A 19,960-nucleotide genomic window follows, 5' to 3' on the forward strand; every position below is an offset into this window, starting at 1 on the left:
GGAGGAGATGAGGAGGAAGCGCGTGCGCGGGGCGCTTGCGAGACAACGCTGGTCCGTGGAAGAGGCCAGTGGGGTGCGGAGAAGAACCTGAATAAAAGACAAGTGGAGACCAGCAGTGCTTGACGGAGTCTTTTATTACACATATATGGGTCTGTTTGATGAGTCTATGGGTCTCCATCTGGTGAGTCTATGGGTGTATGTGTGAATATAGGTATCTGTGAGCCATTGCCTCTGTGTGAGTCGTTGGATCCCTTTGTGAAGATTCTCTTGGTCTCTATGTAATGAGTCTGGGTCTCCATGTGATGAGTCTATGGGTTTATGTGTGTTTAGTCTATGGATCTCTGTTGTTAGTCTGTGGTACTGTGTGATGAGTCTATGGGTCTCTGTGTGATGCTCTGATGGGTCTCTGTATGATGAGTCAATGGGACTCCGTGTTGTGAGTTTATGGGCCTCTGTGTGAGTATAGGGACGTCTGTAGGTCTGAGTCTGTGGATGTCTTTGTGATGAGTCTAAGGGTCTCCCTATGGTGAGTCTATGTGTCTCTGTGTAGTGAATCTTTGGGCCTTTGTGTGATGAGTCTACGGGTCTCTGTGTGGTCAGTCTATGGGTGTTTGTGTGGTGCACATAGTCTGGGACAAGCGCCCTGGCGTTGTCATCGCCACTAAATGGCAAATAGCGTTGTTGCTGTTAGTGTACCGCTACGTACCATACTCCAGGTGTGTGGGGGGGGGGGGGGTACCGTACCCCTGTGTGTGTGTGAGTGGGGGGGGGGGGTACAGTACCCCTGTGTGTGTGTGAGTGGGGGGGTACTGTACCCCTGTGTGAGTGGGGGGGTACCGCACCCTTGTGTGTGTGGGGGTACCGTACCCCTGTGTGTGAGTGGGGGGTACCGTACCCCTTTGTGTGTGTGTGGGGGGTACCGTACCCTTGTGTGTGTGAGTGTGGGGGGTACCGTACCCGTGTGTGTGGGGGGGGGGTACCGTACCCCTGTGTGTGTGTGGGGGGGGTTCCGTACCCCTGTGTGAGTGTGTGGGGGTACTGTACCCCTTAATGGAGATGGAGCCGGAAGCCCTCGGCTTGGATGCCAAACCCTCCTCCTCCTCTGGCTTCTACTCGTTTTTGTTGTGCTGGGCGGGAGGAGGGTCAGGGGTGCAGAGAGTGGGAAGAGGGGGGAGAATAAGTCAAACTTACACTCAGTATTCCTCACACTCACCATGATACACTTACCAAGTCTGTGGGTGTCCGTGTGATGAATATATTTGTCTGTGTGTGTCTATGGGCCTATTTGAGTCTGTGATGAATCTGTGGGTAATGTGCATGATGAGTCTATGTGTCTCTGTGTGATGACTCTATGGGTTTCTTTGTGTAATGAGTATGTGGGTCCCTGTGTGATGAGTCTATGGGTCTCTGTGTAGTGAGTCTATGGGTCTCTGTGGGTGAGTATATGTGTCTCTTTATAGTGAGTATTTGGGTTTCTGTGTGATGAGTCTATGCTTCTATGTGTGGTGAGTATGGGTCTCTGTGTGGTGAGTCTATGGATCTCTGAGTCTGTGGGTCTCTGTGTGATGAGTCTATGCTTCTCTGTGTGGTATGGGTCTCTGTGTGGTGAGTCTATGGATCTCTGTCTGAGTCTGTAGATCTCTGTGTGATAAGTCTATGGGTCTCTGTGGGGTGAGACTATGTTTCACTGTATAGTGAGTATTTTGATCTCTGTGTGATGCGTCTATGGGTCTCTGCGTGTTTAGTCTACGGACGCCCTCGGCTTGGCAGCTAAACCATCCTCCTCCTCCGGCTTCTACTGCTTGTTGTTGTTGTGTTGAGGAGGGGGGGGGGGGCAGGGGGAGAGAGAGTGGGTAGAGGGGGGAGAATAAGTCAAACTCACACTCAGTGTTGCTCACACTCACCATGATACACTCACCTTCACACTCCTATTCTCACATAACCTCACTTACACACTGACCATGATACTCACACACCCACACACACCAACCATCATAACAATCACACATACAGCAACACACTCATCATGATACTCACACACACAACCACACACTCACCATCCTACTGTTTTGTATATGCCCCTTTTTCCAAAAATTAATATTAAAAATTATTCGGCCAATAATTTTTTTTGGTTCACATAGTCACTCGGAAGCGCAAACACCCATTTCCCCACCTCTTCGGCAGCTGCGGTCACACGCTCGCAACAAAAGGCCGGAGACAACCATAAAAGACAATAAACCCTCCCCGCACACACACAGAGACAGAGGGGAGGGGAAATCGCAAATGGGGTTAAAACAATTACCTCCATTTCAAAAGGCCCCCACATAATACAGGCAGTAGGCGCCACGAGACACATATAAAAATTGTTTAGCTCCCTTAATAAAACCCTACGAAATACATAGTAATAACAGGCTAAGTCACAAATCTTGAATAAACACAAGCCAAATAATAAGTATGAAATATTAGACCAATGATCTCCTATAAGAATTGAGGACGAAATAAGTCAGTCATACATCCCAAGATAAATGTATCCCACAAGAGAAATCCTCCCAGCCGCCTTTGTATTCCCGCAGCACGGATAGCAAGATTTGCACACACAAGCAAATAACATCTCCCCATAAAGAAATCAAACCACGATGGAAATACTGTGAACACGGCTACAACATGCCTTGAATCACTTACAATCAAATTACAATACTATAAGGAGTAAAGTGAGACTAATTTTAACTTCCAAACAGAAAACTAAAAACTTTTTTAAAAGTTCTGTGAGACAGAGGTAACGCCCAGAGCGAGGGAAGGTGGAGACCATTTGGAGCAAAGTCCTTTGTTGGCGAGGAAGCCAATTATCACCCCCAATAAAATGGAACAACACATACCACTCCTGCTCCCCACGCTACATCAAAGAAAAGTTGGGCTTTTGTGAACAGAGAGGGGAGTAGACATTTTTGTCTAAGTACGTACACGATACACAGAGGGTCAGTCTTGCTTCAGCCTTGCTCGGGCTTGTGGTGCCGTCGCGAGCGCGCCGAGCACTGATATATCATGGGTGTTATATCTCGCAAAGAGCAGTAATGATGGGTGTTTGAGAGGTGGGTTCGGCATGAGTTGACAAGAGAATCGCTGAAAGTTATGCTACAGTTACCCTGATGTGTTCATATGCTCGCAAAGTCAAGGATTGCGACAAGTGGTCTTGTACTAAGCCTTCACAGTTGTTGAAGAGGTGCGAGTGAAACTGACGGAGATTTCAGTTATCATTCTCGAGCCAGGGAAGACACCCAACGTCAACCCAACGTCAACCCAGCAACGAACGAGAGCATCGTTCATCGCCAGAGCACTCCAAGCCAGTGAGCGCGCACAGCCGCGTCGTCCAGAGCCTGATCCAACGCAGCCTGAAGTAAGGCCGGGTGTCCGTGTGAAGCTGGCTGCTGCACGATCAAGGAGAGAGCACGGAGAAAATGAGAGAGAGTGACGAGCGACAACAAGCAATCAACCTAGAGAAAAGGGCGGAAATCGCCAAGCATCAACCAAGCGAGCATCGCAGAGGACCAGCAGCAGCGGATGAGCGACGAGAGCCATCATGCATCGCCAGAGAGAACGGAGCAGTGGATGAGCGACGAGAGCCATCGTGCATCGCCAGAGAAAACGGAGGAGTGGAAAGAGCCTGATCGGCCGCCAGTGAGGAAGACAAGAGCGCCATCGAATGCGCCGGGTGTTTAAAACACACACACATCGACCAGCACCCACTGAGAACCGACTCGTCATCCAGCAGTGGAGGAGCTGCGCGCTATCCGACGACGGAATCATCGCACCACGACGGCGAGCGTCGTGCCGACTCGTCATCCAGCAGTGGAGGAGCTGCGCGCTATCCCACGACGGAATCATCGCGCACCACGATGGCGAGCGTCGTGCCGACGCCACTCATCTAGCAGTGGAGAGAGAGAGTGCCGGAGCAGCACCACCCGGGCGCCACCGAGCGTCAAGCGACCGAGCCTCTTCGAGGACATCGTGCCAATGCCGCTCAATCTAGCTACGGAGAGAGAAAGCCGGCGACGGGCTCGCTGCGGCCACGCCCAAGCGAGAGGGAACCTCTGAAGAGCTGGTTGTATACCCCTCCCCCACCCCACAAGCTCCGACACAGCGCCCTGCCTCTGCTTAAAACAATAATTATCAAGGGAAGAATACAACGCACACACAGCACGCACATAAATAAGACTATTTCAAAAAGTGATCTTTGTGTTTCGAAAAGGGGTTGCCATTTCAAGGTGGTGCATTCAATATCAACTGATCGTGAAAAGCGGTTGCTGCCCATCGAGTTACATGAATAATAAGTGTTTTAGTCATTTATTTTCGTTAATTGCATAATCTTGCCGATGAATCTATTGACGTATGCTTTCGCCTTTGCATATTAGAGTGTCATTTGTTTGTTTAGAATTAAAATTGCTTAACACAAAGTGGTTGCGTGTTTCTTTCCAAGTCCATGCAAATCTCTCATTTATAAGATATGTATCCTGCGTTGAGATATAAATTTGGAGACCTAACATAACATAAACACACTAAGATAATCAATAAATGTTTAATCAAAGATAATCGTTTTATCCTGATTGATACAACTCTGGATAACGAAGCTAAGCATAATCATCATAACTGCACACATTAACATAATCGCAAACATTCGCATAAATTAATACGATTATCTCCATGATTATCATATTTTATGCATATACTTACATGCATTAGCATAATTTCCGCGAATTACACATTTTATAAATTTTATTAATTTTTATTATTTTTATCAAAATTGCATAACCCGACATATACAACATAATGGGTGGCTCCTCCGGGATCTCTCGCAGACAGTGTTTTGTATGGATGAAGGAACGAATCACTACGTGTTAACCAGAGTATTGTGATCCAACATTGCCTTGTGATTGTAAACGGGCGTAAAACTTAAAAAAACGCACTCTGAGGCGAAACTACAGAATAGCAGGTTGGAACAAAGACAGTGGGATTAAGATAATATCCTATCGAACCGATTGCATCCTGTGATAAATTGTGTTAGAGATACGCACTCTGAAGTGAAAAATACCAGAGTAACACGAGTCAAACTGACTACGTTCTGTGACACAATTGTTTTATATGCACTCTGAAGGGGAATGTCAGAGTAGCTCTGCCACACATGAGATGCTAGGATTAGGAGGAATTTTTGAATGGATTGCGGAATACTGGGAACTCGTATTAAAACGTACAGGCAGTTCTGCTACAGAACAGACAAGGCAGAGAGACATATGGGAAGGGAGCTGTATCGATGACACTAAGACACATCGAGGGAAACTAGTTGACTGGATAAACATGTGACGAAGGCGAACACGATGTAAAAACTGCAGAAAAAGCAGGACAGGACTCATGCCTCCTCACACAGGCATACAGACAGAGATTGTGGAATGAGGAAAAATTCGGAAAGGAAACGGGAGAGAAACCGTCTCTAATCAACGAGGTAAAATGTCCCCACACCCTCGCAAGGGAGGAGAAATCAGTGTTCGTGACACCAGCGAAACTCACAGACTTTGATCCACAGAATAAATATGAAAGTAGCAGTACACCACACTCTTGGGTACGTGGACATAGTCCAGGGACAGATCGCACAAAAATTATAGGGTATCCATCAAAATATCCTTGACAAAGAAAATCCCTCACAATTCTAGAGAAGGGATGGAGAGATACAGATGAAAATAAAAAAGGGGGGACTGCCAACCCCGAAGCTAGAGGGAGGCAAAATCTTAAAATAAAGTTGCCAGAATATACTCCACTAAGAGCAGAGGCAAAAACTGCAGGGAATTGGCAACACGCCCGACATGGCACACATCAAAGTGACAGCTCTTCTGACGATGACTCCTCTGACGACGACCAACTATCCGAATACTCTTTCAACAGTAAAACCCTCAAATTGATGGACAAAGCTCTCGTCAGAATTCCCGATTTTGACCCACACAATAAGAATAGAGATATACACACCCACATCGCAACAGTAGAAGCAGAGGCAATGATCAGAGGTCTGATGAGATGATATGAGAAAGCGAGTCTGCTTTAAAGGAGTTTACATGGACAATCTATACCATGGGTAAAGTCGCTACCATACAAGGTTAGGAATGATTTCAAACAACTGAGCCTGGCAGTGATTCGGAAGTTTGGAGAATATTCGACACTCACTGAGAGGTTTTATGCTGTAAAATCGATGACCCAGGGCATGGACCAGGATCCGCGAGATTACCTCCTACAATTTAAAAGAGCGTACTATGCAGGCGATGTGAATCAGTATCACGAAGGTGACAAAAGGTTCAAAATTATGTTTTTTTAATCCTTGAGCTCAGAGATTACAGAAATTGTGAGAATGGTTTTGAACCCAGAAACAGCCTCCTTACACCGCATAGAGAGCAAAGCCTACATAACATGGTTATACAGAGCTAAGAATCATAATTCAGATTCAGAACACAGGGAGATGGATAATGAACCCAGCCTCTTAGAGAAATAAAAATCACCAAGCAGCCCCACAATGCAGAGAGGAGCGAACACCCACGCACAGATGGCGAAATAACAACCCAGAGAGAGGTTAGCACACAAATTGGAGGCGCACAAAGCCAAACATTCATGGGAATCGCAAGATGTGGAGGTCAAGAGCAGAACCATATCAGCACCCCATGCCACGACACACGCAAGGTCAAAATTACACACACAGATGGCGAGATAACCATCTAGCGGGGTGGCACACAGATTGGAGAGGCACAAAGCCAAACATTCATGAGAATCGCAGGATGGGAGGTCAAACACAATCGGTCCACTTCCGACCGATTCCCCCACCGGCTATACCAGGAGGGAATAGAGAAACAGATAATAAAGAAAAACAAATGGGCTTAACTGAGACACAAAATGCGGAACAAACACGTGATGAACTACCCACATTAATTGAGAACGAGCTGCCCATGAGCGCCCCACCTGCTGAGTTGAAGCCAAATCACGGCCCCATTGGAGAATGCAAGCAGGCTGCGAGTGACAGGGTGAGCAAATACTTCCACGATCGGGAAACATTAAATGCGGACGATGCGGTAGAGAACGCAAGCATTGCTCCCGTAATTGACACACCGATCCAACGCAAAAACATGACTGCATTGAAGTGTGATCGGACAGTAGATAACAGACAAAGAGAAAAATCGGATTGCCCGGTAAAGTGAAAAGCTGCCCAACATGTCACAAGATCGCGCGATAAGGGTGCAAGGAGATGGAATACAGAGACACGCCCTGAGGAATGCAGACGTCAGCACTTGAATGGAAAATATTCCAATGACACAAAAATGAATGTAAATCGGAGTGCTGAAATGGAGGAGGTGAATATCCAGGACGTATCGAGAATTGTGTCGAAATCCAGCACCCTCACAAGCACAAAAAGGGCGACACCACGAGGCAGATAATTGAATCGACACACTGGCTCTGCGAACGTGCCTATGATCGTAAAGAGAGCAATTGCCACTGACAACAGAGTACAAAAGTTGGTGATGTGTGTGAATTCTGGTTATGTGCAGCACAATTTTACACCACACACTCCCACGACACGAGAGAGTGACATGAGAAATTACAAACATGAACCAGCAAACCGTGATCAAATGATCAAAGCGATAAGCACTACGAACCAGGTTAATGATGTTGGGAGGTTGCATGAAAGAGTAAAGGGTTACTCTAAAATTAATGGCCATGAGAATATTGTTAATGGTCATGAAAAGGCCATAGACGAACCAAGTCTGAAGGACATTGCGTGGAAAGCAGCATGTCAAAATAAAACCAAAAGTGGCAAACCAGACGATAATAACTTGGTAAAAATATGGCAAGGAGATAACATGAGGAAAATAACGCATAAATGCGTTCTAAACCACTACCTAGCGTTTCCCAGGAATTAAAAAAATAATCACAGTAGTTATGATGGACAAGAACCGAGGTAACATGTTGCCTCGATGTTTAACATTTAGTTTTACTTTTCTTTGCTTATTTCAAATGTAACCATGCTAAGTTTGTGATACGTACGCGCGCGTTGTAAAGAATAACAGCCGAAACACGAGGGCGGCTGATGGGTTCATAACGAAAAAAAATGGCCATTTATTGTGTTTAAAAATAGCAAGTGGACAAATTAACCACTGACCATTTTTAAAAGGGCGGACTGTTGTGTATGCCCCTTTTTCCAAAAAATAATATTTAGAATAATTCGGCCAATAATTTTTTTTGGTTCACATAGTCACTCGGAAGCGCAAACACCCATTTCCCCACCTCCTCGGCAGCAGAGGTCACACGCTCGCAACAAAAGGCCGGAGACAGCCATAAAAGACAATAAACCCTCCCCGCACACAGAGACAGAGGGGGGGGAAATCGCAAATGGGGTTAAAACAATCACCTTCATTTCAAAAGGCACCCACACAATACAGGCAGTAGGCGCCACGAGACACGTATAATTTTTATTTTTTAGCTCCCTTAATAAAACCCTACGAAATACATAGTAATAACAGGCTAAGTCACAAATCTTGAATAAACACAAACCAAAAAATAAGTATAAAAAAATAAGTCAGTCATACACCCCAAGATAAATGTATCCCACAAGAGAAATCCTCCCAGCCGCCTTTATATTCCCGCAGCACGGAGAGCAAGATTTGCACACACAAGCAAATAACATCTCCCCATAAAGAAATCAAACCACGATGGAAATACTGTGAACACGGCTATAACATACCTTGAATCACTTACAATCAAATTACAATACTATAAGGAGTAAAGTGAGTCTAATTTTAACTTCCAAACAGAAAACGAAAAACTTTTAAAAAAGTTCTGTGAGACAGAGGTAACGCCCAGAGCGAGAGAAGGTAGAGACAATTTGGAGCAAAGTCCTTTGTTGGTGAGGAAGCCAATTATCACCCCCAATAAAATGGAACACATACCACTCCCGCTCCCCACGCGACATCAAAGAAAAGTTGGGCTTTTGTGAACAGAGAGAGAGGGGAGTAGACATTTTTTTCTAAGTACATACACGATACACAGAGGGTCAGTCTTGCTTGAGCCTTGCTCGGGCTTGTGGTGCACACGCGAGCGCGCCGGGCACCGATATATCATGAGTGTTATGTCTCGCAAAGAGCATTAACGATGGGTGTTTGAGAGTTGGGTTCGGCATGAGTCGACAAGAGTATCGCTGAAAGTTATGCTACAGTTACCCTGATATGTTGATACGCTCGCAAAGTCAAGGATTGCGACAAGTGGTTTTGTACTAAGCCTTCACAGTTGTTTAAGAGGTGCGAGTGAAACTGACGGAGATTTCAGTTATCATTCTCGAGCCAGTGAAGACACCCAACGTTAACCCAACGTCAACCCAGCAACGAACGAGAGCATCGTTCATCGCCAGAGCTCTCCAAGCCGGTGAGCGCGCACAGCCGCGTCATCCAGAGCCTGATCCAACGCAGCTTGAAGTAAGGCCGGGTGTCCGTGTGAAGCTGGCTGCTGCACGATCAAGGAGAGCACAGAGAAAATGAGAGAGAGTGACGAGCGACAACAAGCAATCAACCTGGAGAAAACGGCGGAAATCGCCAAGCATCGACCAAGCGAGCATCGCAGAGGACCAGCAGCAGCGGATGAGTGACGAGAGCCATCGTGCATCGCCAGAGATAATGGAGAAGTGGATGAGCGACGAGAGCCATCATGCATCGCCAGAGAGAACGGAGCAGTGGATGAGCGACGAGAGCCATAGTGCATCGCCAGAGAGAACGGAGCAGTGGAAAGAGCCTGATCGGCCGCCCGTGAGGAAGAAGAGAGCGCCATCGAATGCGCCGTGTGTTTAATACGCACACACATCTCCCAGCACCCGCTGAGAACCGACTCGTCATCCAGCAGTGGAGGAGCTGCGCGCTATCCGACGACGGAATCATCGCACCACGACGGCGAACGTCGTGCCGACTCGTCATCCAGCAGTGGAGGAGCTGCGCGCTATCCGACGACGGAATCATCGCGTACCACGACGGCGAGCGTCGTGCCAATGCCACTCATCTAGCAGTGGAGAGAGAGTGCCCGAGTAGCACCACCCGGGAACCACCAAGCGTCAAGCGACCGAGCCTCTTCGAGGACATCGTGCCAATGCCGCTCAATCTAGCTGCGGAGAGAGAAAGCCAGCGACGGGCTCGCTGCGGCCACGCCCAAGTGAGAGGGAACCTCTGAAGAGCTGGTTGTATACCCCTCCCCCACCCCACAAGCTCCGACACAGCGCCCTGCCTCTGCTTAAAACAATAATTATCAAGGGAAGAATACAACGCACACACAACACGCACACGAATAAGACTATTTCAAAAAGTTATCTTTGTGTTTCGAAAAGGGGTTGCCATTTGAAGGTGGTGCTTTCAATATCAACTGATCGTGAAAAGCAGTTGCTGCCCATCGAGCAACATGAATAAGAAGTGTTTTAGTCATTTATTTTCGTTAATTGCGTAATCTTGCCGATTAATCAATTGACGTATGCTTTCGCCTTTGCATATTAGAGTGTCATATGTTTGTTTAGAATTAAAATTGCTTAACACAAATGGTTGAGTGTTTCTTTCCAAGTCCATGTAAAATTCTTATTAACATAATCGCAAGCATTCGCATAAATTAATACAATTATCTCCGTGATTATCATACTTTATGCATATAATTACATACATTAGCATATGGACCACTGCCACTACGTGGCAGTGACATCACCACAACACAACTAAGGTGCCGAGGGTTGACTGGTGTGCCAGGCTAGGTACAGGAGGAGGTTATGGACAAACCTCGGTGCTATGGATTGACTTCTGTGCCAGGATAGGTGCATGAGGTCACGGGACAGACCCAGGTCCCATGAGTTGACTGCTGTGCCAGGTTAGGTGCAGATCACAGGTGCAGGGGGAGGAGGTCACGGGACAGACCAAAGTGCTATGGTAGACAGACAGACGACTGGCAAAAGCACCACCACTACCAGCACACAACCTCACAGAACCACCACTCAACCGCACAACCACACAGAACCACAACCACCTCCCTGGTGGTGGAAGTCGGCAGTCCAATTGGGCGGCAGCCAAGGTCAAATGTCGGAGACACAGGGAGAGAGAGGAGACACGGGGAGAGAGAGGAGGAATATAGGGAGAGGTAGAAGAAGGAGACGCGGGGAGAGAGAGAGAGGAGGGAAACGCGGGGAGAGATACAAGGGGAGACAGGGGAGGGACACACGGGGATGAGGTGAGCGGTAGGAGGAGAGTGCGTGGAGGAGGTGAGAGATAGGAGAGGAGTGCATGGAGGAGACGAGGGCTCCTAAATGACTGCAAGGCATGCTGGGAAGCCAGGTCATGTGACCCACATAGCACAGGGGTGACAGTGCCGGCTGGAGCCATCGCTGTTGGAACCGCATGGGCAGGGGACACATAACGTGTCCTCCATCCCACCACCTGCACCAGGAGAACAACCACAACCAACAACCATAACCAGAACCACAACTAGAACCACAAATTCAACCACGAACGTAATCACAACTATAACCACAAATTCAACCACAACTATAACCACAGATATAAATACAACTATAATCACAACCAACAACCATAACCACAATGATAACCACAACTGTAACCAAAACCAACAACTACAATTATAACAACACGCACAACTATAACCGTAATATATAACCACAACTCTAAGCACTAAAACTATGGACACAACTATAACCACAACCATAATATAATCACAACTACAGTGAGGGGAAAAAGTTTTTGATCCCCTGCTGATTTTGTACGTTTGCCCACTGACAAAGAAATGATCAGTCTATAATTTTAATGGTAGGTTTATTTGAACAGTGAGAGACAGAATAACAACAACAAAATCCAGAAAAACGCATGTCAAAAATGTTATAAATTGATTTACATTTTAATGAGGGAAATAAGTATTTGACCCCCTCTCAATCAGAAAGATGTCTGGCTCCCAGGTGTCTTTTATACAGGTAACGAGCTGAGATTAGGAGCACACTCTTAAAGGGAGTGCTCCTAATCTCAGCTTGTTACCTGTATAAAAGACACCTGTTCACAGAAGCAATCAATCAATCAATCAGATTCCAAACTTTCCACCATGGCCAAGACCAAAGACCTCTCCAAGGATGTCAGGGACAAGATTGTAGACCTACACAAGGCTGGAATAGGCTACAAGACCATCGCCAAGCAGCTTGGTGAGAAGGTGTTGTGTCTATACCCCCTTTTTATTTTTTTATATTATTTTATTATTTTCATTAAGAATTATTCTGCCAACATATATAATATTGTTTTTTTAATAGACACGGGGCAACGTGGGAACGAACACGCTCCCACACTTCCACAGATGCGCGCATACCTCAATTCAAAGGCTAGAGGGCATGAAAGAGGGCAATCAAGGTCATAAAAACTCCCCGAATTTCACAAGAGGAACAAGAGAGGGGGGAATTGCAAACGGGGGTTAGAATGACATTCTTTCTTTAAAAAAACCTTATACAAAAAACCAGGACCACGGAGGAAGAGATAATTATATTCTTAACAAAGAAAATAGCATCGACAACAAAAAAAAACACAGACGGGTTTGAATCCTCATGTATTAATTCCATACGGACATTATGTACACTTGGTAGTTTCTATGCGGCCGGGCCGAGGCATCAAAGAATAATTATGGCATCAGGGTCGCTCCAAGGCAAAAGTCCCTAGCCCGGGATATCAGATTGAATAATCACAAGAAGTCAAATAATAAGTACGGAATTAAAGTGGGTCTCCTAGGAGAATTAGGGGTGGAGAAGTCTCCCATAATTAACCAAACACAATACTCCATGAGAAGCGAGCAACTCACGGCCGTCTTTGTTTTCCCGAAGAGGCTCTCCACACCCACACACCAAAAGCCAGGAAATTACAGCAATAAAGGTTGAAACAATGACTCAGAAAGGAAATTAACACATGCCTCCGAAGATAAATAAATAAACACACGCGCCGGGTGCTCCCACCAAGGAGAATAGCATCTTCGTCTCCCCGCAACACAGACGGCAGGATTTGCACACGCAGCAAATAAGTCGCATTTCAACTTCCAGGCCAAAACAACTTGAGCTCGCTTAACGCGTAGGTTCTCGCGGCAATATTGTTCATAACAAAGACAGGGAGTATGATTTATAACTCGGTGCGAACGCGAGTCGTCGGTCTGGTTAATGGATAACTTGGGTGTCGCGTCGCGAGGTCCCCCCCCACCCCTTCTTCCAGAATGATTACACAGCTGTGTCTTCAAAGTTAATAAACATACGGACACACACGGACGTAGATGCGTTCACCCCCACAGGAATGTGTTATGACACAGCCTTTTGAACAACTCAAAAAAAAACTGAGTGGATTTTCCCGATATAAGCAAAGGCAAAATCCATTCAAAGCATCTCATCTCCTGGGCTTCAGCCCCCAGCAGATCGTCAGGGGCTCTGGCCCCACCACAGATCGTCACGGGGCGTCGGCTCCATCTCCTCTCGTCACCGCCAATGAAGAAGCTTTTCGTCATCCAGAATGACGAGGTTCGCGGGGTAGCGACGTGCAGCACAAGCCGAGGTCTGCACCACCTGAGAAGAATCGCTACCCTGAGTCGCCGAGCTGCGAGTGAAGCTGACGGAGACTCCAGCTACCACTCCCGAGCCAACAAAGACACCAACGTCCACCCTGCAATGAACGAAGCATTGCTCCTCGTCAGAGTGACGACCAGCGAACAACCCGCAGGAAAGGCGGAGATCGCCAAGCGAGCAAAGCAGAGAGCGCGAAGCAGTGGAGAAAGCCTGATTGAACGGCTGTGAGGAGGAGGACAGCGCCATTGAATGCGCCGTGTGTTTAATACGCACACCGAGATCAACCAGCATCAACCAAAACCGACTCGTCATCCCGCAGTGGAGAAAGAGAGTCAAAGTCTTCCGAACGAGCGCCGCCGTCAGAGCTGCAGAGAGAGCGTGCCACCGCGCCGTCAGCTACCGAGGACCGCCAAGCGCCGCCGCTCAACTCCCTGCGGAGAAAGTCGCGTCTGCAATCCGCACGGGCTGTGAGGAAATCGCCGAACAGGGTCGTATCGTTTCCACACACACAGGCTCAAGGAAGCACAGAGAATATCTTGTCAAACCGGTTTCTTTGTCAGAGTCTCGCCGAAGAATTAATTAAAACAGAGCCAGATTCGCTCTCACACCACCAAACACGCCCTCACCCACCATTATCTCAAACATTCCGTTAAAAGGATTTTATACTTGCCGATGAATCTATTCACATATACTTTCGCCTCTGGGATACAATAAGTGCTTTTATTACTGCCATATGAAGTGTGTCATGCTTGTTTTCAAACTCGGCCAGTCGCCGATTGTGATCGATACATGGGGGAACTAATGAGATGCCTGGTGGAAAGGTAGAGGTTACGATTGTTAGAAGTGTTTTAGTCATGCATTTTCGTTAATTGCATAATCTTGCTCATGAATTATTGACGCATGTTTGACCTGCATGTCAGAATGTCACATGTTGTTTAGAATAAAATTGTTATCACAGAAGCATATCGAGTGTTCCTTCCAAGTCCATGCAAAACTGTCTTATTCTTGAGAACTGTAGCCTGTGATGAGATATGAAACTGGAGACCTAAAATAACATAAACACACTAAGATAATCAGTAAATGTTTAATCAATGATAATCGTGTTACCCTGATTGATACAACTCTGGATAAACGAAACTAAGCCTAATTATCATAACTGCACACATTAACATAATCGCAAGCTTCCGCATAAATTACTACGATTATCTCCGTGATTATCATAATTTATGCATATAATTACATACATTAACATAATTAATGTGATTTGCGCATTTTCCGGAAAATTATTAATTTTTATTATTTTTATCAAAATTTCATAATCCAACACAGACAACAAAATGGGGTGGCGTCGTCTGGGATCTCTCGCAGACAGTGTTTTGCATGGATGATGGAATGAATCACTACGTGTTAACTAGAATATCGTGATCGAACATTGCATGGTGAGTGTAAACGGGCGTAAAACAAAAAGAAAACGCCCTCTGAGGTTAAAACCCAGAATAGCAGGTTGAAACAAAGACAGTGGAATTAAGATAATATCGTATCAAACCGATTGCATCCTGTGATAAATGGTGTTAGAGGTACGCACTCTGAATCGGAAAATAACAGAATAGCTCGAGTCAAATTGACTACACTCTGTGAGATAATTGTTTTATATGCACTCTGAAAGGAAATGTCAAAGTAACTCCCGCCACACTTGAGATGCTATGATTAAGAATAATTTTTGAATGGATTACGGGGTACTGGGAGCTCGTATTAAAACGTACCGATCGATCTGTTACAAAGCAGTACAGTCAGAGAGACATATGGGAAGGGAGCTGTATCGATAACACGAACACACCTCAGGGGAAACTAATTGACTGGATAAAATGTAACAAAGGCGAACACGATGCAAAAACTGCAGAGAAGGCAGGACAGGACTCATGCCTTCCCACACAGGCATACAGACAGGGATTGTGGAATGAGGAAAAATTTGGAAAGGAAACGGGAGAGAAATCGTCTCTAATAAACGAGGAGAAATGTCCACACACCCTCGAGAGGGAGGAGAAATCAGTGCTCGCGACACTAGCGAAACTCACAGACGTTGATCCACAGAATAAATATGGAAGTAACATTAAATCACACTCTTCGGTACGTGGACAGAGTCCAGGGACCGATCGCACAAAAGTTAAAGTAAAGTCGTCAGGACATGCTTCACAAAGGGCAGAGGCAAAAACTGAAGGGAAATGGCAACACGAGCGACACGGCACAGAGCGCACACACAAAAAATGCACGCCGCTGAAACACGCCCGACACAGCACAGATGAAAGTGACAGATTGCCTGATGATAACTTGTTTGATGATGACGCTGACGGCGATCAACTTTCGGAATACCTATTCAACAGTAAAACCCTTAAATTAATGGACAAAGCTCTAGTCAGAATTCCCGATTTTGACCCACACAATAAGTCCATGGATATACACACACATATCGCAACAGTAGAAGAGGAGGCAATGATTAGAGGGCTGAGGAGACGGGATGAAAAAGCGAGTTTGTTGAAACGAAGCTTACATAGATAATCTATACCATGGGTAAAGTCACTACCATACCAGGTTAGAAATGATTTTAAACAACTAAGCCTGGCAGTGGTTCGGAAGTTTGGAAAATATTCGACACTCACCGAGGGGTTTTATGCTGTAAAATCGATGACCCAGGGCATGGACCAAGACCCACGTGACTACCTTTTACAATTTAAAAGAGCGTATTACGCAGGCGATGTGAATCAATACCACAAAGGTGATCACATGTTCAAAATTATGTTTTTTGAATCCTTGAGCCCAGAGATTATAGAAAGGATGAGAATGGTTTTGAATCCGGAAACCGCATCCTTACGCCGCATAGAGAGCAAGGCGTACATGGCATGGTTATACAGAGCTAAGAATCATAATTCGGATCCAGAACACAGGGAGAGGGATAAGGAACCCCAGCCTCTCAGAGAGGAATAAAAATCACCGAGCAGTCCCACAATGCAGGGAGGAGTAAACACGCACGCACCTGTGGCAAAATAAACCAGAGAGAGGTTGGCACGAGAATGAGAGCGGCACAAAGCCGAACATTCAGGAGAATCGCAGAATGTGGAGGCCAAGGGCAGAATCATATCAATACCCCATGCCCCGACATACGCAAGGTCAAAATTACCCACAAAAATGGAAAAGCAACAATCCAGGAAAAATTTGGCACCCAAATGGGAGTAACACTGGGCCAAAAATGTACGAGAATCGCAGGAGGGGGAGGTTCAGAACAGAACCATATCAACACCCCATGCCACGACACACACGAGGTCAAAGTTGCACACAAAGATGGCGAGATAACCATCCAGCGGGAAGGTGGCACATAGACTGCGGAGGTACGGAGGCGAACATTCAGGAGAATCACAGAATGTGGAGGCCAAGGGCAGAATCATATCAACACCCCATGCCCCGACATACGCAAGGTCAAAATTACCCACAAAAATGGCAAAGTAACAATCCAGGAAAAATTTGGCACCCAAATGGGAGTAACACTGGGCCAAAAATGTACGAGAATCGCAGGAGGGGGAGGTTCAGAACAGAACCATATCAACACCCCATGCCACGACACACACGAGGTCAAAGTTACACACAAAGATGGCGAGATAACCATCCAGCGGGAAGGTGGCACATAGACTGCGGAGGTACGGAGGCGAACATTCAGGAGAATCGCAGGATGGGAGGTCAAACACAATCGGTCCAATTCCGACCAATTTCTCCACCGGCTATACCAGAAGGGAATAGAGAGACAACACCAAATGCGGTCCAAATACATGATGAACCACCCACAGTGAGTGCGAGCGAGCGGTCCACACGCGCCCCACCCGCCGAGGTTTTGTTAAACCCTGAGCTCAATGGGAAATGCAAGCAGGCTGCAAGTGACAGGGCGGGCAAATACCGCCACGACCGGGAAACATTAAATGCATACGATGCGGTAGGAAACACGAGCAGTGCGCCCGTAAATGACGCGCAGATCGAATGCAAGGACAGGGCTGAATTGAAGTGTGATCGGACAGTAGATAACAGACAGCAGAGACAAAGAGGACAACCAGAGCGCACAGGGAAAACAGTGCCGCACGTCGCAAGAGCGCACGATGGTGGGGCAGAGAGAGCGAACACAGAGACACGCCCTGAGGAGTGCAGGCGTGAGCCTTTGAATGAAAAATATCCAAGGGAAACCAAAATTAAGGTGGATCGTAGTGCTGGAATGGAGACGAATGTCCATGACGTATTGGGAATGGTGTTGAAATCCAACCCACTCGGAAAAACCAAAAGGGCAACATTACGAGGCACGGAATTAAATCGACACACTGACTCGGCAAATGTGCATGTAATCGCAGAGAGAGCGAATGCCATTGATAACGGAGTACAGAAGTTGGTTGTGTGCGCGAATTCTGATTATGTGCAGCACAATTTTACACCACACACTCCCACGACGCGAGAGAGTGATAGAGGAAATTACAAAAACGAACCTGAAAACCGTGATCGAAAGATCAAAGCGATAAGCATTACGAACCAAGTTAATGATGTTGGGAGATTGCATGAAAGAGTCCAGGGTTACTCTAAAATATCTGGCCATGAGAATATGGTTAATGGACAGGAAAAGGCTATGGACGAACCAAGTCTGAAGGACAGGGCATGGGGAGCAGCATTGCCACCTAAAATTAAAAGTGGCAAACCAGATGATAATAACTTGGTAAAAAGATTTCAAGAAGGTAACAGGAGGAAGGTAACGCAGAAATGCGTCCGAAACCGCTACCTAGCGTTTCCCAGGATTTAACAAAAACAACAAAAATTAATATCCGCCGTAGTCATGATGTATGAGAACCGATGTAACGTAATATCGATGTTTAACATTTTGTTTTATTTTCTTTGCTCAATTCAAATATAACCATGTTAAGATCGTGATACGTGCGCGCGCGTCGTAAGAAAGAACCACCGAAACCGCTACCTAGCGTTTCCCAGGATTTAACAAAAACTAAAATTAATATTCGCCGTAGTTATGATGGATAAGAACCGATGTAACTTGTTGCCTTGATGTTTAACGTGTTGTTTATTTTCTTTGCTTATTTCAAAGGTAACCATGTTAAGATTGTAATACGTACGCGCGCGTGGTAAGAAATAACCGCCGAGAGTGAGGGCGGCTGATGGGATTCATGACAAAAAAGGGGGCATTACTTTGTTTGAAAATTCGCCAGTGGCCAAATCGACCCCTGATAATTTTCAAAAGGGCGGATTGTCGTGTCTATACCCCCTTTTTATTTTTTTTTATTTTATTATTTTCATTAAGAATTATTCTGCCAACATATATAATATTGTTTTTTTAATAGACACGGGGCAACGTGGGAACGAACATGCTCCCACACTTACACAGATGCGCGCATACCTCAATTCAAAGGCTAGAGGGCATGAAAGAGGGCAATCAAGGTCATAAAAACTCCCTGAATTTCACACAAGAGGAACAAGAGAGGGGGGAATTGCAAACGGGGGTTAGAATGACATTCTTTCGTTAAAAAAACCTTATACAAAAAACCAGGACCACGGAGGAAGAGATAATTATATTCTTAACAAAGAAAATAGCATCGACAACAAAAAAAAACACAGACGGGTTTGAATCCTCATGTATTAATTCCATACAGACATTATGTACACTTGGTAGTTTCTACGCGGCCGGGCCGAAGCATCAAAGAATAATTATGGCATCAGGGTCGCTCCAAGGCAAAAGTCCCTAGCCCGGGATATCAGATTGAATAATCACAAGAAGTCAAATAATAAGTACGGAATTAAAGTGGGTCTCCTAGGAGAATTAAGGGCGGAGAAGTCTCTCATAATTAACCAAACGCAATACTCCATGAGAAGCGAGCAACTCACAGCCGTCTTTGTTTTCCCGAAGAGGCTCTCCACACCCACACACCAAAAGCCAGGAAATTACACAAATAAATGTTGAAACAATGGCTCAGAAAGGAAATTAACACATGCCTCCGAAGATAAATAAATAAACACACGCGCCGGGTGCTCCCACCAAGGAGAATAGCATCTTCGTCTCCCCGCAACACAGACGGCAGGATTTGCACACGCAGCAAATAAGTCGCATTTCAACTTCCAGGCCAAAACAACTTGAGCTCGCTTAACGCGTAGGTTCTCGCGGCAATATTGTTCATAACAAAGACAGGGAGTATGATTTATAACTCGGTGCGAACGCGAGTCGTCGGTCTGGTTAATGGATAACTTGGGTGTCGCCATCGCGAGGCCCCCCCCACCCCTTCTTTCAGAATGATT

General features: G+C 46.0%; 1 protein-coding gene across 3 annotated transcripts in view; it reads right to left on the reverse strand.

Moving 5' to 3' along the window:
- LOC144734511 (uncharacterized) overlaps positions 1-19,960 on the reverse strand; it is a 77,024-nt gene that overhangs the window by 52,838 nt on the left and 4,226 nt on the right. For 2 of the 3 annotated variants that reach the window (XM_078616738.1, XM_078616739.1), the window contains exon 2: positions 1,045-1,127. The gene's annotated coding sequence lies outside the window, so the exon portion shown is untranslated. Of the gene's footprint in view, positions 1-1,044; positions 4,447-19,960 lie in introns of those variants that run through there. The other variant, XM_078616740.1, reaches the window with a different exon arrangement.

The sequence above is a fragment of the Lampetra planeri genome, chromosome 51 (genome assembly GCF_965212315.1).
Source record: "Lampetra planeri chromosome 51, kcLamPlan1.2.h2, whole genome shotgun sequence".
Lineage (NCBI taxonomy): Eukaryota > Metazoa > Chordata > Hyperoartia > Petromyzontiformes > Petromyzontidae > Lampetra > Lampetra planeri.